The sequence below is a fragment of the Calliphora vicina genome, chromosome 1 (assembly GCF_958450345.1).
Source record: "Calliphora vicina chromosome 1, idCalVici1.1, whole genome shotgun sequence".
NCBI lineage: Eukaryota > Metazoa > Arthropoda > Insecta > Diptera > Calliphoridae > Calliphora > Calliphora vicina.
In genome coordinates this window covers 151,234,983-151,254,639 of record NC_088780.1, presented here as the reverse complement: position 1 = coordinate 151,254,639, position 19,657 = coordinate 151,234,983, and the positions used below count along the sequence as shown (strand labels likewise).

Below are 19,657 nucleotides of genomic sequence, written 5' to 3'. Positions count from 1 at the left end.
TTTTTGTTTTTATTATTAGTGTTTTTATTGGTTTGTTTAGTTTTCTTAAGTTTTAAATAGAAAGTATTTTTTATTACTTTCACAGCATTGAAAACAAAAAAATTCAACTTTAACTCACGTTTTTGTTGCTATAAATTTTGTAGTAATTAATTTCTGCTTTATTTTATATATTTTGTCTTCTCTATTTAAAAGCTGTGATTTTAATAGTTGTTTTAATGTTTAAAAAGTGTTTTGAAGTAGACTTTTCACTTAAAAGAAATTTGTTTACAATTAATATTAATCATACGCCACCTATATACAAATTTGAGAAAACTAGATTTATTTCATTTGGCCATCAAGTAGTTTAGAGTTTAAGAATGATTTGGGTATAGATCTAGAGGTGTAGTTTATTAAATCCATTTTATAATTTGAAGAAAATGTTCATGTAAGTCTTGACTTGAGGTAACTCTTGACAATTTTTTTTTCTTAAGATTTCATTAAATGTTTTGTTCTTTTAATAAAACCCAGTTGAAATGTTCATATATGCATATTTAAACTTACTTACTACTGATAGATTTTAAATTTGCCATACTTTTTGTCAACTCTTAGACAAAACCAGAAAATTATATACAACAGCTCTTAAAAGGTTTTGGTGTCTTTTTTTTAGATTTTTACAAGGGATTGACATTAGTTCTAGCTGGCAAAAGGTTAGGTTTTTTTTTAATTTGTATGAAAAAAAGTTATTTAATCATTGATTAAGCCTATGTTATAGTATTAAAAAATGTTTAGCCTCCAAAACTTAACTTTCAGACAATGTGAAATATACTATTATTTAATATATTTTGAAAAGCTTTTATTAAAAAGTTTCACTTTAAAATCAATAATAAAAATGTTCAATATTTAATATTAATCATACGACACACTGTTCAAAAATCCACAGAAGTTGTGTTTTTACACTATTTTATTTAAAAATATCGAGTTTATAAGAAAATTAATACATTTTAGAACTGAAACTAAAATTACTTGAAATCTATCTATGAAATGTTAAAGTTTTTATGAAAATTTTGTAAAAAAAAATAAAACTTTATTTGGTTTTTCAAGCTTTTAGCTTTAAGTTTTTGAAACAAATAGTTTTAATCAATCTGTATAAACTTGTATTTAAAATTTGTTACTAAACAATTGTAAATTTATTTGTACTAAAGCATTTAATGTGTATTTTTCTATTTTAAAGCTTTTTGTGATTAATTCATATCAATCATACGCCACCATTTTCGCAACAGTATAAAAATTGACCCTATATTGAAATTATTTATTGTTAGATGTAAAATAAATATTAGCTGCTATTATAAATCTAAACGAAAAGCATTTAAATGTTTTTTTTGTTCCATTTTAAAGTTATGTTCTCTCTATTAATATCAATCATACGCAATCCTAGTGAAAATTATAAAAAAATGGATTAGACTTGAAGTGTTTTAGGTTTGAATCTAAACATTATTAATTTTCATTAAAAACTAATTTTAAATTCTCTAATGAAAAGGGTTATAGATAGATAAACATACACAGATCAGAAACTCTCCTGTCAAGGACCTAACTCAGTTGAAAAAACTTAAGTGGTGAGATTGTAAAAATTGACGTATAGGTGGCGATTTTGAGTATTTTTTTTTGAGTTATTTCTAGTCTCTGCTCTATGTCTATTTCTCTATGGTTTTAAAATTCGTTTATTTTATAAGGACTATTTTGTTAATTTAGGAATTTTTTTAATATTTTTAAATTAATTAAAAGTTTTGAAGGTCTGTATTTAGAATTGCTTTACAATTTAAAAACTATTAATTATAAAAAAAACATACTACTGGCGTAGTAAGACTATCTACTTTAAAACCCTTATTAAATCGAATCAAATTAATTTTCTTATTTGTTGAGCCGCAGAACAAACGGTACTTTTTAGAATTTTTTACAAATTGATTTTATTTGGTATTTTTATAATATTTGGGTTGAATTTTTTTCATCTAGAAAAAATCAATTTCCCAAAATTTTTAAATTTTCAAAAAAGTACCTTTTGTTTTGCGGCTCCTCATTTGTTTGAATTGGTAAATTCACACATTTAGAACCATAGACAGATACACATAGATCGGAAGCTCAGTTGTCAAAAAGTTATGAGAATGTATTAGTAAAAAAACTATGTGAAAAAACTGTTTCCGCTCTATATATATTTCTCAATATTTAGAACTTTATTCATAACAAATTTTCAAAGATATCAGAGATTTACAAAACATTTTTTTAAGGATTTTTGTTTTTTAGAACATAAATATAAAATGTTCTTTGTTTTATCTGTTAACAAACCCCTATAATAAACCTTCATCTGACTGCTTTTAAAAGGTATAAAAACTAAAAGCAAATCACTTTAATTTGTATTTTTCCTATTTAAAAGCAATTTTATTTGCAATTAATATTAATCATACGCCATCCTTTATTTTTTTTTTTTTGAAAAAGCAACAAAAAATTCCTTCCTTCAAGAAAACTAATTGCGTAAAATGGTATGTACTTTTGATTTTCTCTCTAAAAATTGTTTAGAGAGAAAATTATTAAATTATTTTAACAATATTTTTTAAATACTGTTATCTTTCTCAAAGATATCAAGTTTTCCACCCTGTCATTTGCCCACAACATATCAAAATTTATAATCTAAACAAAAAAAAAGAAAAAGAAGTTTCAACATCATTTTGTTTTTCTTGAGCATTTGAAATTCTAGGCCAAATCAGCCAACTACTACTAATTATAGTTTAAGTTATAATCATAATTTAAAATTGTTGTTTTACAACAATAATTTTCTGATACCAAAGACCAAAAAGAAAAGAAACTGCAAAAACTATTAAATTTGGACCAAAACTAAAATAAAAACAACAACAAAAAATTATTTATATTGCATAAAAGGCCAGACCTCTGCAGGAGAGTTTAAATATAGTATGTATATTGAAAATAAAAATATTTAGTTTTTTATTTTTATTTTTGGAGGAGAAAATCATAAACCATGCTTATGGTTTGCTTTATTACTAGCTGGCTATGGCTATTTTTTTTTTTTAGAAAATTTAGTGTTGGTTTGTTGCTGTGGAAGACCATGACGCCCCTTTTCCATGATTCCCAGCTTGAGGTTTCTTCTAGCTGGCTGGCTTGCTGGCTGGGTGCTTGTGGTTTGTTGCACTTCACCAAAAATCACGTATTCTGTGTTACACTATTTTCCACGTTACAATGAAGCGAAACTCACAACAACAAAAAATAAAAACAAAAATCACAAACGTTTGTTCGTGCATACAACACAACATTTCAATACATACTTACTTAGTCGTAATGTAGAAAAATAGTAACAACATCAACGAGAACATACAACAAAATCCCAAAATAAAACGAATTTCAGACAAGGTATTTCTTTATTTAAGTTTTTTTTTAATTTTTTGCTGACAACAACTTTGGAAAAAAAAAAAGTTTAAAAACTAAAACATCGATCGATGAGTTTGAAATTTCAAACTGATGATGCTGGTAGTTGCTGCTTGATGAGGTTGTATGATGATGGCTAAAGTAATTTAAATCAAAAAAAGCCAGCAACAACAACAGAAACCAATTTTTTTTTTTTTATTTCTGCCAACAATGGCCAAAACATGGAAAACCGTAGAGAGCTAACAATAAAAACCAAAAACAGCCAGAAAAGCATGTTTAGTTTTAGCAGTAGTTCGGTAAGTAAGTTAGTCAGAAGCCCAAAGATTTTATTATTGTATTTTTACATTAAAAGGAGGTTGGCTCCACCTACAATTTTAGTTTTTTTTTTTCTTAACCAAGAAACTATATTTGAACTACAAATAGTAAAAAATCCATTTCAAACAATATAACAATATAAGTTAAAGATATACCGAAAAATTACCTTTGAATTCAGGGTTTTACTTAAACAAAATTGTTAAATCATAGCAAATGAAATAAAATATAGAGTTTTGTAGTAGTAGAAATACTATAAACAATTGGTATTGTTTTAATAACAAATTTCCTATGAAATAGAGAAACAATCACAGCAACAAAAAGGCGATGTCTGTGGCGAAAACAACATCAAAGACGTGCCCTATAAACAGAGTTTTAAAGGAATTGAAACAAGTTGTAAAAATGCATCCAGATTTTCGGCCAATGCTCATTTCAAACGAATCAGTTGGAACCCTTTTGGTCCCACCAAATACAGAAACTTTGCGATATGGATATTTGGCTTTGGTGTCGATTCTGCTGGTTGGTCTGGCTTCACATACGATCTCTCACGATTCGTGTTATCGTAATGGATCCATTTTTCATCGCAAGTAAATATTAGGTGTAAAATGATTTCCTTTTATAGCATTCAAGCATAATTTCTGACATGCAAAATCGTCTTTCAAGGTCTCTCGGCTTCAATTCGTATGGTACCCACTTTCCCTGCTTTTGGATGAATTCAGCTGATCGCTAAGGTTTTGAAATTTTTGCTTGAGTAGCTCCCAATCATTTTACAAGCTCTTGTTGAGTTTGACAACATTCTTCAATTCTAGGTCTTCAAACTTTTTGGCTGGCCTAGGCGATTTTTTTGTCTTCCGTGTCAAAATCACCACTTTTAAACCGCACAAACCATCTCTCCCATGTTGAAACCGATGCACACATTCACCATAAGCTTTTTTTGCTTTACTTCAAATTTAAGAAGTAAAGAAGACACTGCTGCCCGCCTTGGGTACAAAAATACTTCTTAAAATTAAAATTTTTAATAAGCTTAAGGCTTTAACTATGATTTTCACATGCTATTATTTTCAATTAGACCATTAATTTTGAATATTTTTAATCATTACCATTTATTTTACAATCGTTCCCTATTTTTTTTTGCAATTAATATTAATCATACGCCACCATTGCTTGAAAATATACAAATTTGATTATTTACATTAAAATTATTATTAAATTTTAGAAATATGAAATTCTTTTAAACTTCTGTCTTTTTACTAAAAATGAATTACGTTTTTATTTTAACTTAAAGCCACCAACAGCAACAACAACACCATAAAAAGAGGGAGTATATTTGGGCTTCTATTTTTTTATTGTTGCTATTTGTTGTTACTTTTTCCATGTTATTCGCTTCTTCAAATAACAATAATATTTATCCAAAAAGCAGCAGTAGAAGTAGTAGTAGTAGATGTTGTATTAATGTATTGATGGCTCATCTTAGATGCCCTCGCAAAATATAAAACTGCCACCGCTGAAAAACTCAAACAAACAAATAGAAAAAAAATAAAACAACTACAGAAATCACATTTAAACAAAAGGCTTCATTTGCCAACCAGCATATTGCAAACAATTTTTTTTTGTTGCTGTTATTTTTACAAGAACCTTTAAAACATTTCCACACAAAACAATGTTAAGTTTGAATTGTATATTTCCTTGTTCAATGTTTAACAAAATCATTGTTTTAGTGCTAACAGAAAAAAAACTATGGCAGAAAATCCCTTTTGAGCGAAAAAATAGAAAAAAACACATTTAAACTTGATTTAAAACCTTTGTAGCTAAAAGCCTGTGAAAAATCTGTTTTTAATGTTTGGCTTTTCTATTATTTTTTAACACAAATTGTAGATTTAAAGCCATGTCGTTCGTAGTTTTAGTTTTAATTCTAAATCATGTTACAAATGCGGTACATCATTTTAACATACCGTTAAGATGTTTTTTTTCTTAATTTTATTTGTTTGAAGGAGAACTTTAAACATTTTGTTTTTTTTTAAACAACTGACAGTTGGTTAATTACTTAGCCGAGAAAATGTTTTATTCAAACTTTTTTATGTTAGAGGGTTTTCCCTGGTTTTGTTTTTAGTTTTATGTATAGGAAAAAAGGGGCTGGAAAAACAAATATTGTTTTTTCTAATTTTGTTTTAATGTTGAAATATTTATTTTTCCCAATTTGTTTTTTATTTTTTTTATTAAATGTTTCATAAAATCATTTATATTTCGTTGTTCGTAAATTGTTATTGCTATATTAACCATTTAGCTGGTTTGTGTCTTAACTCTTTTGTTTTTGAGGTTTGACAAATTGATTCACAAATCAACAATTTTATTAAATTGGGGCGATTAATACAAAAAGCCAGATTTTCAATTTATTTGAAAACCAATTTTTAAATAATAAATTTTTTTCGTAGTCAGAAAAAGCTGCAAAAGAAATTTTATGAAAAAAAGTACTTTTTAAATTTTTTGAAAAAGTACTTTTTTATTTTTTCAAAAAGTTTTTTTTTACAATAATTGCTACCCAAAAGATCACACATTTATTTTGTTTCAAAATGGATTTTTTAAAAAAAAAATTTTTTTCAAAAAAGTACTTTTTCATGAAATTTTTTTCTTCTGTAAACAAAAAGTTGTTGGGAGTAGAAGATGTAGAATTGATAACAAAATTTAGTTATCAGAAATCAAAAACTATTTAGTTTGAAAATGCTTTGAAAAATGTACTTATGGATTTCTTTTATTTCAAAAAAGTACTTTTTAAATTCTTTGAAAAAAGTACTTTCAGAAAAGTATATTTTTAATTGCTACCCAAAAGAGAACACGTTTATTTTGTTTCAAAAAATGACTTTCTAACTTTTTTCAAAAAAGTACTTTTTCATAAAATTTTTTCTTCTTTAAACAGAAAGCTATTGAAATTAGAAGAGGTAGAATTTGTAACAAAATTTAATTATCTAAAAAGAAAAATTATTTAGTTAGAAAAATATTTTGGAAAATGTACTTTCTGATTTTTTTATTCGAAAAAAAGTACTTTTTTTCAAAATATTCCAAATTTTTTTTCATAGACATGAATTCTGCACTTTATAGATTTTCTTTTGCAAAAAAGTACTTTTTAAATTTTTGGAAAAAATTATTTTTTTTTTATTTTTTCTCGTAAAAGTATTTCTTTATTTGCTACCCAAAAGATCACACATAAATTTTGTTTCAAAAAACTATTTTTTTTTCCAAAAAGTACTATTTCATAAAATGTTTTCTTCATTAAACAAAAATCTGTTTTTCAAAAAAGTACTTTTTTACAAAATGTATTATACTTGTTTCATCGTCAGAAGAAATCAGTTACAGAAATGTCTTAAATATTTTGACATGAACTCTCCATTTAATCGATTTTTTTTGCAAAAAAGGTATTTAAAAAAAAGTAAAAGTACTATTTTATTTTTTTTCAAAAAACTTTCAAAGAGCACATTATTATTTTGTTTAAAAAAAAATATTTTTCAAAAAAGTACTTTTTTATTAAATTTGTTCTACATTAAAAAAATTCTGTTGAGACTAGAACAGGAAAAATTTATAACAAATTCAGAAACTAAAAACTTTGGTTTACAAATTTTTGTGTTTACATAGGAAAAAGTACTTTTTGAATTTTATTTTCCAAAAAGTACTTTTTTACAAAACATTAGCAACCAAAAAAGTAACAGACATTTTGTAAGTATTTCAAAATGATTTCTGAAACAATATAAAATCATACTGGAGCAAAAGTAAACATTTTCGAAAATAGATTTTTATTCTATTTATTTTATTTCTATCTAAGAAATTAAAGAAGATATAAACTTTTCTACTTTCTTCTAATTTGCTGTTCTTTTTTTGAATTTTAATGTTAAAATATAGATTTTCCCAATATCTCTTTAAATCTCATTGAAAACCTTGGGAAGTTTATTAAGAAAAAAAGTAACTTTAATATAACTTAGCTATTAACCTTTTGATACTTCTTTCTTTTATATACATTTTCTTTATATATTTTTTTCGATTTCTCTTACTGTTACGCTCTCTTACACTTAACTCTATATATAAAGCGCAACCTTTGATGTTCAATAAAAGCTACTTTTTTTCATTTATTCCCAACCTTAGCTTACAAATTAAAAGTCATTCAAACATCATTATGATCATAAATATAAAATTCATGTTAACCACAGTTTGCCTAAACAATTATTACAAAATGAAAAATCCAAAAAAAATAAAATAAATTATATTGAACAGCAGCTTCCTGTAGGAAAATCTAAAAAACATAAAAGTAAAAATAAAAATAAAGCAAAAGGCAATTAAAAATAAACAAAAAACTAGGGACAAACTGAAAAGAAGTTGGTTGACAAATATGAATTACTAAAGCTTTTGACAACTCTTATTAAAAATACAATTAAAATGTTTTTTTTTTAATATTTTTTCTCTATTTTCTTTGGTTTTATCAACCAGCTTTAAACTAGTCATTTGTTGAAAACAACTGCCTTTAAACTTTATTCAATTAGAAAGTATATTTATAGTATCTAGTTTAACAAAACTAAAGCTTAACTAAATCAAAAATAAAATGAAATTGTAGGAAAGAAAAAAAATATAGCAAAATTGTAATACCTCGCCCATCTCTGTAAATGGTAATGCCATAAAAAGTAAACGGCTTAATAGCAAATCACTTTAATACTCTATTTATATCTGCCAATATACTTAAGTAAAGACGCAAAAACAGAAACGCAATTGTGAGTTTTGTTAACAGACGTTTATTAAAAACTCAAAACAAATAAAAAAACAAAACAGCAAAGTTGAGATAAATATTGTTAGAGTTTTAATAACAAACTAAAAAAAAAGAGGTAGATGTATCCTAGTGCAACAAGTGAAGTATAGTTGTAGACAATAACAAACATCAGCAAAAACAAAAAAAAAAACGAGCGAAAAAACTGGCTGATAATATGACAAAAAACAAAAGTTTATTAAAATATTCAAACTGAAGACAAAACAAATACCATCACATGTACAAGCATTACTAGCAGCAGCTAAAGCTACTCACACACTTTCAAAACGCTTTTCTAGAGATTAAAAAGTTTCTTAGACATGTGGAAAAAGCAGGGAAGTATAGCCTCCTCCCAGATAAATTCATCTGCACTTGGTCACAACCAGCAAGTCGTCTATAGTATTAAACTGTCATTGGTTTTTTAGTACTAATTATTTCATACTGCTGATATTTGACTGAATGCCTCAGAAAGTTAGGTTTATTATCCGGATGTTATCTGTTTTCCTCCACAGTTCATGAGTGCAATAAATGTCAACATCGTTTCATATACATATTCAGCAACATTTGTTCAATGTAACAAAAGTTATGAACCAAAATGTGACACACCTCCAATAAATTTATAGTTTTTATGTTTCTAAATCAATTTTCAATATTATTGCTACGGCTTTGTTTTTTGTTGTAATGAGTATACAAGGTTAATAAGAATAAGTAAATATGTTGTTGTAGTTTTAATTGTTGTTGTTGTTTACTCGGTTTAAGCTAAAGACAACAACATATGTGTGAGTAAATTGATATCAATGTTGAAACAACTGTAATTTGTTTAATTCGAATTATGTACATGTATTTATAAGATCTTTTTTAATATTCATCTCTGCCGAATATAGAATTCTAATTTAATTGGCAATTAATTAATTTTTATATCTCCTGGCTCATGTTTTCCTGGACAAAACAAAATTTAAGAAACCTCCACTTACTGTTCTTCTTAGCAAACCTTCCCTCCAACTCTCCACTTTTTCCTCTAAATTTATAGACATTTTTATTTACGTTAAACCATATTGAAACGCCTGTTGACGTTTTAGTGATAGAAACCATCTCTCTCTCACACTATAAGCTTAACTTTGAGCACGTCTCTGTAGTAACTATACATTCCTTAGACCTCAAGAAAATACACAGTTTCAGTTAGTTGATACTCGTACAACTACTACCTGTACTTTTCATTTGTTGTGTTGTGTAGAGTGTAATAAAACGTGTAGCTGTTATTTTAGCGCATCTGCAGCACACTCATCATTCAATAGACATCCCTCTATATCGTTTTTCTTTACTTTTTTTTTGTTTTTTATATATTTTTAATATAAAATGAAAAGAAACTCTGCATCATTGCTGTCTTCCTAGACTCCAACTGATGTTTATATGGATATTTAAACCGCCAGAGTATAATTTATGATTTCATTAAAGCAGCAAATTTTTTATCGGCCAACAAAATCTAAGCCATGTCATGTTGTTAAACTTATAAAGACTGATATTCAGTTTAAGTTTTTTTTTTCTTTCGTATTTATTCTGTGTTCAGTTTGATTTTAGCTGTATGCTGAAGAAAATATAGCAGGCATCATCAGTGCGTTTAACTGACAAACGAGAGGAAGGAAAATGTTTGTGAAAAATATAAACAATATCAAGCAAATACTGCGTGTTTATTGAAAATTGTGGTAAAATTGTGATGGGCAGTTAGTTGTTGGCTGAGAATGAAAGGATTTTGATTAGGTTTTTGAGTTTAAGTTAAAATTTCTAAGACTTAAGCTAAGTTGCAAATGTTTACTTCTAATGTTGATATTTTTAGGTGGTAAAATCTTGTTTATTCTTTAATACAAAAATCTTTGATGACATGTTCTAATTTTCTTTTATATTTAAAATCAGCTGATACCTATTTTCTAGGGTTTTAGAACTTGTACTATACATTCCGAAATTTTCTTTAAGTTATGATAAAATGAATCTAAACTTAATCAACTTTGTCTTCTAATTACCAAATATTTTCTGTTCCATTAAAAGAACTATACCTTCATCAGTAAGCTCATGCAATTTCATTAAAATTAGCTTATAGTTTGGGAAAAACCTCAACATTTTCCTTTAACGACTTAAGTCATTTTCTCCAAACTCCTTAGAATTTTATAGCATTTCATTTTTCTTTTCTATTTTCATTTTCAAATGTTTTTCTTTTATTTCACTCAATTTGCCGGCCACACGCAGCTGTTGTTTGTTGTCATTTCGTGTGTGAGTGTATCTTTGTTAGTTTTTGCCACTTTTCAATAAAAACTAAAGCTATTAAATTGAACATCAAATGTCATGTGAATCTTAAGTTGTCATCACAGTCATATACTTACACACTATGCTCAATAGTTGGGACAAACACACAACTACTATGACTACCATTACTACTTTAAGACTAACTAAGAGAGTTTTAAATTTCAATCTGAACAGACAGACATTAACACACACAGCAGGAATGGAAAACTTAAAGTTTTGTTTTGGCCAGTAGAAAAAGTACTAATAGCTGTTCATATAAAAGTACTGAAATTATTAAGGTTAATAGTTAGCGTTAAAATTTGAAAAAGTTACTTTTTGTATCAGTAATTTTTGCAGTTGAAAATGTTTACTTTTCTTCATTTGATTAAGTACTTTTATCTGCACTTTTATGTAAAATGGAACTTTTTCTGTATACTGAAGGTTTTTTTCAGCTTGGTTAAAAAATAAGTTTTTCTTATTAAAAAAGCTACAATAATTTATCTGCTAATAAAGTACTATTTTCATATGTGAAAAATAAGTACTTTTATCTGCTATAAAAAAGTATTTTTAACCATCACATTAAATTGTTTGTTAAAAAATGTTTAATTAAAAAAGTACTTTTTAAATAATTTTACTTTCAGCTAAACCGGTCTTTTATTTAGATATAAAAATGTCTTTTATCTACTAAATAAAGTACTTCTAACCAACAAATTAAATTTTTTGGTGAAAAAACCAACTTTTCCGCTAAAAAACTACTTTTATCTGCTTTCAAAAAGTATGTTTAACCAAAGAATTTAATTTTTTGATGAAATCTAAAATCGTGTTGAAAAATTCAATAAAATCAAAACACAAAAAAAAATAATATGAAAAAGTACTATTTAAATAATGTTAAAAAAGTACTTTTTGTTAGAACAAGACACCGGTTTTAAATATCAAAATGTTTTCTTTAAAAAACATTCTTATAAATATTACTAGTATTATGGTAAAAAGTACTTTTAATCCAAAAAAAATATTTTTAAACTAAATTTTAATGGATTTTTTTTGTTTGTAAAAATAGTACCTTTTTGTAATTTTTCAGCTACGGGGTAAAAAAGATTTGAAAAAGTACCAATAGTATCAAAAATAACTTGTTTAACTAAAAAAGTACTTATTTTACTACAAAAAGTTATTTTGACCAAAAGAAAATTGTTTTGCTAAATTTGATAACAAGTATCTAAAAGTACCTTTTTAAATAGTACTATTTTTTGCTTAAAAAGTACATTTTCCTGTTAAAAATATTCACTCTATCGGTAATACGCGTGGAGTTTTATTACTATCGTCTTATTCCCATGAAATTTTAATTCTTAATAGTTGATTTTGTTAGTAACAGCTGTTTATTATTTACAAAATTCCATCTAAAAATTTCACAACATGGGAATTTGTTTACGTGAACAAAGCTGATGAACGAGAAATGTGAAAAAGGAACATATTTCATGTGAAGTATTGATTCGCCATAGGGGTGATTATTTTTTGTTAAGCACTAAAAAAAGATTTGAAAAAGTACTATTTTATGTACAATAAATTTTTTTTTTACTAAAACAAAGTTCTATTATAAAGTTAGTGCTACTTTTCATATAAAAAGTAGTATTTCTTAGCTATAAAAAGTTCGTTTAACCCGGAAATAGTCTAAAATAGTGCCTTTTTAGTTATAAAAAAGAAAACTTTTGTTATAAATATTCTCTTTTTCTTGTAAAGGACTAAAAATGGCATTGAAAAAATACTAATAGCATCAAACCAAACTTTTTTAACTAAAAAAGTACCAAAAATTGCTCTTCTCATTTTTAAAAATTTCTTTTTATAAAAATGCATGCACAAAAGTAAAAGAAAATTACACAATTTTAGTTAAATTCAAAAAAATAATAAAGTAAGATTTTTATTTTAACTATTCAAAAAGTACCTAAATTCTAAAAAGTACTTTTTAAAATAACACTTTTTCAGCTGATAATATATATTTTTTCCAGCTAAAAAAAATACTTTTAAGCTTTGTATTTTTAAACAAATTAATGTTTTCTGCTTTCAAAGCAGAAAACTCATAACTAAGTTGTGATTTGTTTATTAGGTGCTGTACAATTTTATTGCCAACTACTCTTTTAAAAAAACCAAATTTTGTCTTAACAAAAGTCCCAAAAAAGTACCATATTACCTAATTTCCCAACCCTGTTTCAAAGTATATAACGCTTGTTTGTTTTTCTGTTGGCATTCCTATCAACTTCAAACGTTTGTATTGACGACGTTTTGTTCACATTAATGTAGACGTTGTGTAGTTTCGCTGTTTGAAATCACCATTACCCGTACTCGGTGAGTACTTTTTTACGGCCTAGTATTTGTTTCACTGTGCAGTTTTACACTGCTGCACAGTAAACATTAAATTGGTTTTGGTTGATTGCTGCGTTGTTTGCTGAATAATTGCTGTTTGTCTATTGACAAGTTTTGTTTGTTTGTGTGTATGTATTTGTTTGTATGGTGAGAAATTTGTGAGAAAAAAAATCTAAATCTTAATGGTCATGTGTAATTAAAGTGTTTGATTTCAAGGTATTTTCAATAAAAATCAAATTTAATGTCACTCATGCGCATTGTAGTGCAGTGTTTTTTTAAAAGACTCCGTTTTTTAGAGTATTTTTTGTGTTAAAATTTTTGAAATTTTTAAGTGATAGATGGAAAATGTAATGAGTTTAATGGTTTTATTAGAAATATTCTCAATTAATTTGAGTCAATTATTTTAGTAACAAAACTATTTTTTGATTAGAATTTAAGTTTTGAGAAGTTCTAACAAGTTATTGAAAGTATTTATAGATAGTTTAAGTGATTAAGAAAATAATAGCTGTATTTTAAAGAGTTAAGACAAAGTGGTGATAATATTGGGTTCTCAAAACAAGAGTAATATTTATTTTAAGCTATTATTTTCTATTTAAATAAGAGGTAGATTTAATTTTAGCAATGTCCTTGATACTTTTTTATTTAACTTTTCTCATGGAATTTTTTTTATCTGACCACTTAAGTAAGGTTAACTTTTTTTAAATTTTGAAATCATAATAATCCGGAATAATATAATCGTCTGTGCAGAATCGTATTTACTTTCTATTTATATACTAAAAATACATAAACTACACTCCGCAGCAATACTGGGTGTGTAGCAGGGGGTCAATTGACCCCGCATAGATTACAATTAGACTGTCTAATAGCTAGTCCGTAGTAGTCAATGCTTTGGATTCACATACCGGTTATATAGAGTCAGTTATTTTACTAGCTACCTAACTGGTTACTTGATTAGCTACATAACTAGTTATTTTAACATGTACGGACAGTCCAATAAACGATTAATTGTAAACAAACCTTCCTGCAACTAATGGCCAATAGATTACTTCTGGTGGGTAACATAACTACATTTGTATAGAGCAGTACACAATAAAGGTTACTTAGAGAAACTTTAGTGACAATTGCCTTCACAATAGATTACCGGGGGTGTATAAAGTAACCAATTGAATTTGTTCTACACTACACAAAGAACATACGTGTCCACTGACCCAAAATATATAAATTGGAGTCAGCTGTGTCGTTTCAACTTTGCTGTTTATTCACTCACATTAGACTACACTTATTCAGTGTATCCCCGCAGTTCTAGGGGATTAGCTACTAAAATAACTACCTTCTAAAGTTCAATACAAAATAAATGTTTAAAATGACTTCACTATAGGTTACTAAGAGACACTAAAATGACTATTGACCTTACGCTATGTTACATGGGATACTTCAATCAACACAGTTTGTACGAATTTCTCACAAAAAAGTACTTAGATACAATTAAGTGGCAATTGTATTCACGCTAGATTACATGGGATGTATAGAGTAACCAATTGACATCTCTCTGCACTACTAAGAGCACATACGTGTCAAATGACCCAAAATATATAAACTGAGGTCAGCCAAGTGGTCAAACATTAGTAACAATTGCTGTCAATTGCAGTATATTAATTTTGAAAATTGTTGTGTAAATCATTAAATTTTTTGAGGCTGTCTCATATTTTTGTTTATAACATTTTTTATTGTAAACCGATTTTGCTGATTTTCAATACTAAACTGCTTAGAAGCATGACAAACATTCTAGAATACCTTTTATTATTTAGGTATAGTACTTTGAGCATATTTACAATAGTTTAAGGATCCATATATACTTCACTGGATCTCAGATGAAAATCACATTTTTCACAAATAATGTAGCAGCTTATAAAAAGTGTCTTTCTTGTAAGGAAACAACTTCTCCGCTTGACCAATACATTTTAACACTCACCCCAAGTATTTACAAGTACCGAAGTAATTTAAGTTGTTGTTTTTTCCATAGATTTTTGTAAATATTACTTTGGCGCAAAACAGGCTAATGAAGCGTCTAATTAGAGAATTCACGCTTTTTATATTTTGCATACAATATATTGGCTAAAATGCGCAAAAAAGAAGACAAAAAAAATGAGATACAAAATATTTGCACTTTTTATTTGCAGACTCTTTTAGCAAAGACACACCAAGCGAATTGCATCCTCCAGCAAAGGGAACACAAATTTGTGCAGCTCTTTTAAGATAAACACTAGAAACTGACAAAAAAAAATAAGAAATAAAATCATAAAACCACGACTTAAATAGCAATGGCTATCACATTACCAGTAAAAAGCAACCTTATTACATACTTAGTTACTCTTGGTTTGCAACTAACTAAGTTTGTTTTATGAGCAGCGTAGTTTTTTTTTCTAAATTTTTTTGTGGGGTTTTGCCACCATTATAGAGGAGTTATTTTTTTTTATTACTTAAAGGTGCATGCTTGGTTAGCTGGGTGAGTGCTTGGTTAGCAGAATGGTTAGTTGGTTGGTTGGTTGGTTGGCTGGCTGGTTGTAGAGTTGTTTAAATGTATTTTGAGATGGTGGGTTCATTGATTGTTGATATCAACTATCTCAGCATAGAGCTACAACTCAATTAATAACAATTTCTCAGAACAATAAAGATTTCGTAACCTAAAAAAAAACTCCAACTAACAACAAAGTACCAAAAAAAATATTTTTTAAAAGAAAATCCTTTAAAAACCCAACTCCCTCTAACTGTATTTTTTTTTTTATTGGTGGCTAAAATATATTAAGAAAAATTAATTTGCTAAAAATGAGTTTTGTGGTTTAAAACTTTAAAGTAATTTACTAAAATTTAAAGCTTAGTTTTAAGCTCATCTTGCAGCCCTGGCTTCTTTTCTTATCGGTGTTAGGTTGTCGCAAGCTGGAATTAGTTGAACTTTTAGCGATGACTTTTGGCAGATGTATGAAACTTGAAACAATGTTAGAAAATTACTTGTATATAGGTTTTTTATTAGGTTTATTTAAAAAAAAACGTCTACTCTTCTGCCATTTTTTAATATAAAATAAAGTGCTTTAAAATAACAGTTAAATTTTCGAGGTGTCAAAAGATAAAAATTGTTTTTAGTGTAAAGTAAATCTTTATTTTTTGTTTTTGTTCTTTTTTAGATTATATATCATGTTATGATTTCAAATATATTGTTTATAATTTTTGTAGACAGTTTAATTAAAAAATCATGTTATTGAGAAGATTTATTTAGATTTTGTGAATTTATTGGCCCACAAAAATAGTACTTAAAATGCAGGTCAATTGAAGAAAAAAAACAGTTATTTTAAGCATAAAGATTTTAACCCAGTTTAATAAACTTTTTAATAACAGTAGTTTTATTAAATATAAAAAAACCTTGCCATATTCTTTACAGATTTATTTCTTAGCTTATTTTTATAAGTATCTAGAAGCTAGTTTTGTTTGTGCCTCTTACTATCTCTGTGTGTTGAAAACATGCTGGCATCCAAAATATTAAATCGAAATAAATGATTTTCATACAAAATGTTCATCATTATCCTAAGTAGATTGCTATTGAAAATCAACAATATTGGTGTAACAAAAAAAAAGTTATGAAGCTAAATGTGAGACAACTTAAAGAAAAATTACAAAAATTGTCAATATTGCAAGAAATTAGAATACGAGTTGGATAATGACAAATTTATAATAAGCCCGCCTAAGTGTCAATGGAATTCTAAGTTAATCTAGTTATATCCACATGTCCAGTGAAATTTGTTTGTGTAAAACAGGATCTTGTGCAAAATACTCAATGTTTTTCGTTCTTCTAGGAATTTTGGTATTAAAAATCTGTAAAACTAAATAAATAGAAATAAAGTTATGGACAATAATCTGAGATAAAGTCATATAAATTTTTAATTTTTCGAAATAAATTGGTTTTTCACACAGAATGTTTGTCATTATCGTTAGCAGTTTGGGTTTGAAAAGCAACAAAATAGGTTTAGCAGATAAAATAGTTGACATAAAAAAAAGACAACAAAAAATTACACAAAATACATTCAGATATTATAAGGAAATATAATCCATTAGAAGTGGGATAAAGACAAAGACCGCCTAGGTGTTTATGAAATTTTTAATTTGATCTAGTCATATTCGCCTGTCCATCTGTGTGTGTGTAAAACAGGCACTCGTCCAAAACACTCAAGAGAAATAAATGATTTTTACGCAGCATGTTTGTCATTGTCCTAAGTAGTTTGGGTTTGAAAATGAGCAAAATTTATTTGACAGAAAAGTAGTTATGAAGCAAGAAGTAAAAAAAATTTGAAGAAAATTGGAATTTCACAGGTATTGTTAGAAACAAGTAAAAAAGTATGGTTTCTCAAGCCCGACAATATAATACCCTACACTAAGTAAAAGAGCAAAAACATTTTTCTTTTAAAATTTCAATAATTTATATTTTTGAGTGATTTCGGAAGTGGGCCTTATATTAAAGTTAAAGTGATTTTCGGAAGCGGGTCTATATGGGAGCTATGACTAATTATGGACCGATCGTAACAGAATTTGGTGACATGAATTTTGTATATATAAAACTTATTTGGAGCGGAATTTGTGGATAAATTAAATATTTATGACCGATAAAGTCCAATTTCGGAAGGACATTTGTATGGGGGCTAAGTGAAATAATGGACCGATTTCAGCTAGTTTCAATAGGCCTTGGGCCGTAAAAATAATATGTTCCAAATTTGATCGAAATATCTTCAAAATTGCGAACTGTACTCTGCGCACAAGGTTTACATGGACAGCCAGCCAGCCAGCCAGACGGACATCGTTTAATCGACTCAGAAAGTGATTTCAAGTCGATCGGTATACTTTAAGGTTGGTGTTAGACTAATATTTTGGGCGTTACAAACATCTGCACAAACGCATTATACCTTTCCCACTATGGTGCTGTAGAGTATAAATAGCGTACATCTTGTTAGAAAATAGCGTACATATTAAGAGTAATGAAGTCAAATGTGGAAAACGATGGCCTTGGGCTTTGTGGAATTCTAAATTGATCTCTAGAGATATTCATTTGATCATCAGTGTGAGTAAAACACGATTTCATCAAAAATAAACAACCGAAATAAATGATTTTTAAGCAGACTGTTTGCCGTTTTCCTAGAAAGTTTGGTATTAAAAATCCGTAAAATTAATTCAATAGAAAAAAAGCTATCAACCATTCTCTGAGAAAACCTCGAATAAATATGTTATTGTTCATAATTATTTTATTGAATCAAAATTTACTATATTTTTTGTATATATTAAGATGGTAGATAATTATTTTTATCGATTAAAGAGCTTTCTAGATCACGCCCATATTAAGTGGGCGTTTTTTCTATATTTATTCTACAATTTGTTTGTTTTTTATTATTTTGCTCATGCAAGAAATTACTGCAGCCCTTAACTATTATTTTCTTCATTGAATGCAATTAACCATAAATACTTTTTTTGTATTGTAAATTCAACAAAAGTACATTTTTCCAAAAGTACACACACAAGAAAGAAAATACTTCGTTAAAACTTTGTAACACTTTTTAAGACAAAGTAAAGCACGTGTAAAAAAAACATAAGAAACTAAAAAAAAATACTTATTTACACTAGCAAACAAATATGAGAAACTGAAATCATAAAACAACAAAGACACAAACAAACATTAATGTTTATTAATAATAAATATTGATTTAACTTCATCACTTTAAAATCTCTTTTCAAAATTTAACTTCAAAAAAAAGTAACTTACCCAACTCGTAAATAGTTAGCAGTTGTATGTAAAAAAATGTTTGTATGTATTTATTTGAAAACAAAATCTTTTTAAGCGTGAAAACGTTTTAAAACAACTTTTAGTTACGTTTTGTTGAAAACCTTAATAAGCTGCTACAACTAATTCACACTTGAAGAGAAAACAATGGTTACAAACAAATTTAAATATTTTTGAAAAATAAAACAAAAATTTATTGTCTATTAAAACAAAACAAGCTTTAAAATCTTTATTAATTATTTGAGTAAATATTAAACCATCAAATTTTCAATAATTTTTGTGGGATTTTAATGGTTTTACGTAAATATTTTAAATAATATTTGATTTAATGTTTTAGGTAAATATTATTACTCATTATTTTGTGTATTTAAAAAAAAAAACAAAGCTTTAAAATAAGTTAAGAAAATAACTATTAACCAGTCATGTCAGCATCCCACACACTCTTTTATTTTATGAGTCTGTGTATTTATATGAGTCAATAAGGTTGATGTGTGTAAATCTCCTCCTCATCTTAACAAAACAGCAGAAATTTAACAAGTTTAGTTCATTAGCCTATGTTAACAAAGTGTATTCTAAAATAAAATTGAAAAAAAAAAACATTTCAATGTGGCATAGACAACAATCAATATGATGTTAAAGTAGCCATCGGCAATTTAAATTAAACATCACAATACCTAGGTGGCCATTATTTAAAAATACTT

At 26.9% G+C, this 19,657-nt stretch overlaps 1 protein-coding gene across 1 annotated transcript in view; it reads left to right on the top strand.

Annotated features, from left to right (window-relative positions):
- The window catches only part of Ser (Serrate), a 139,528-nt gene that overhangs the window by 70,433 nt on the left and 49,438 nt on the right, over positions 1-19,657 (top strand). The window lies entirely within an intron of this gene.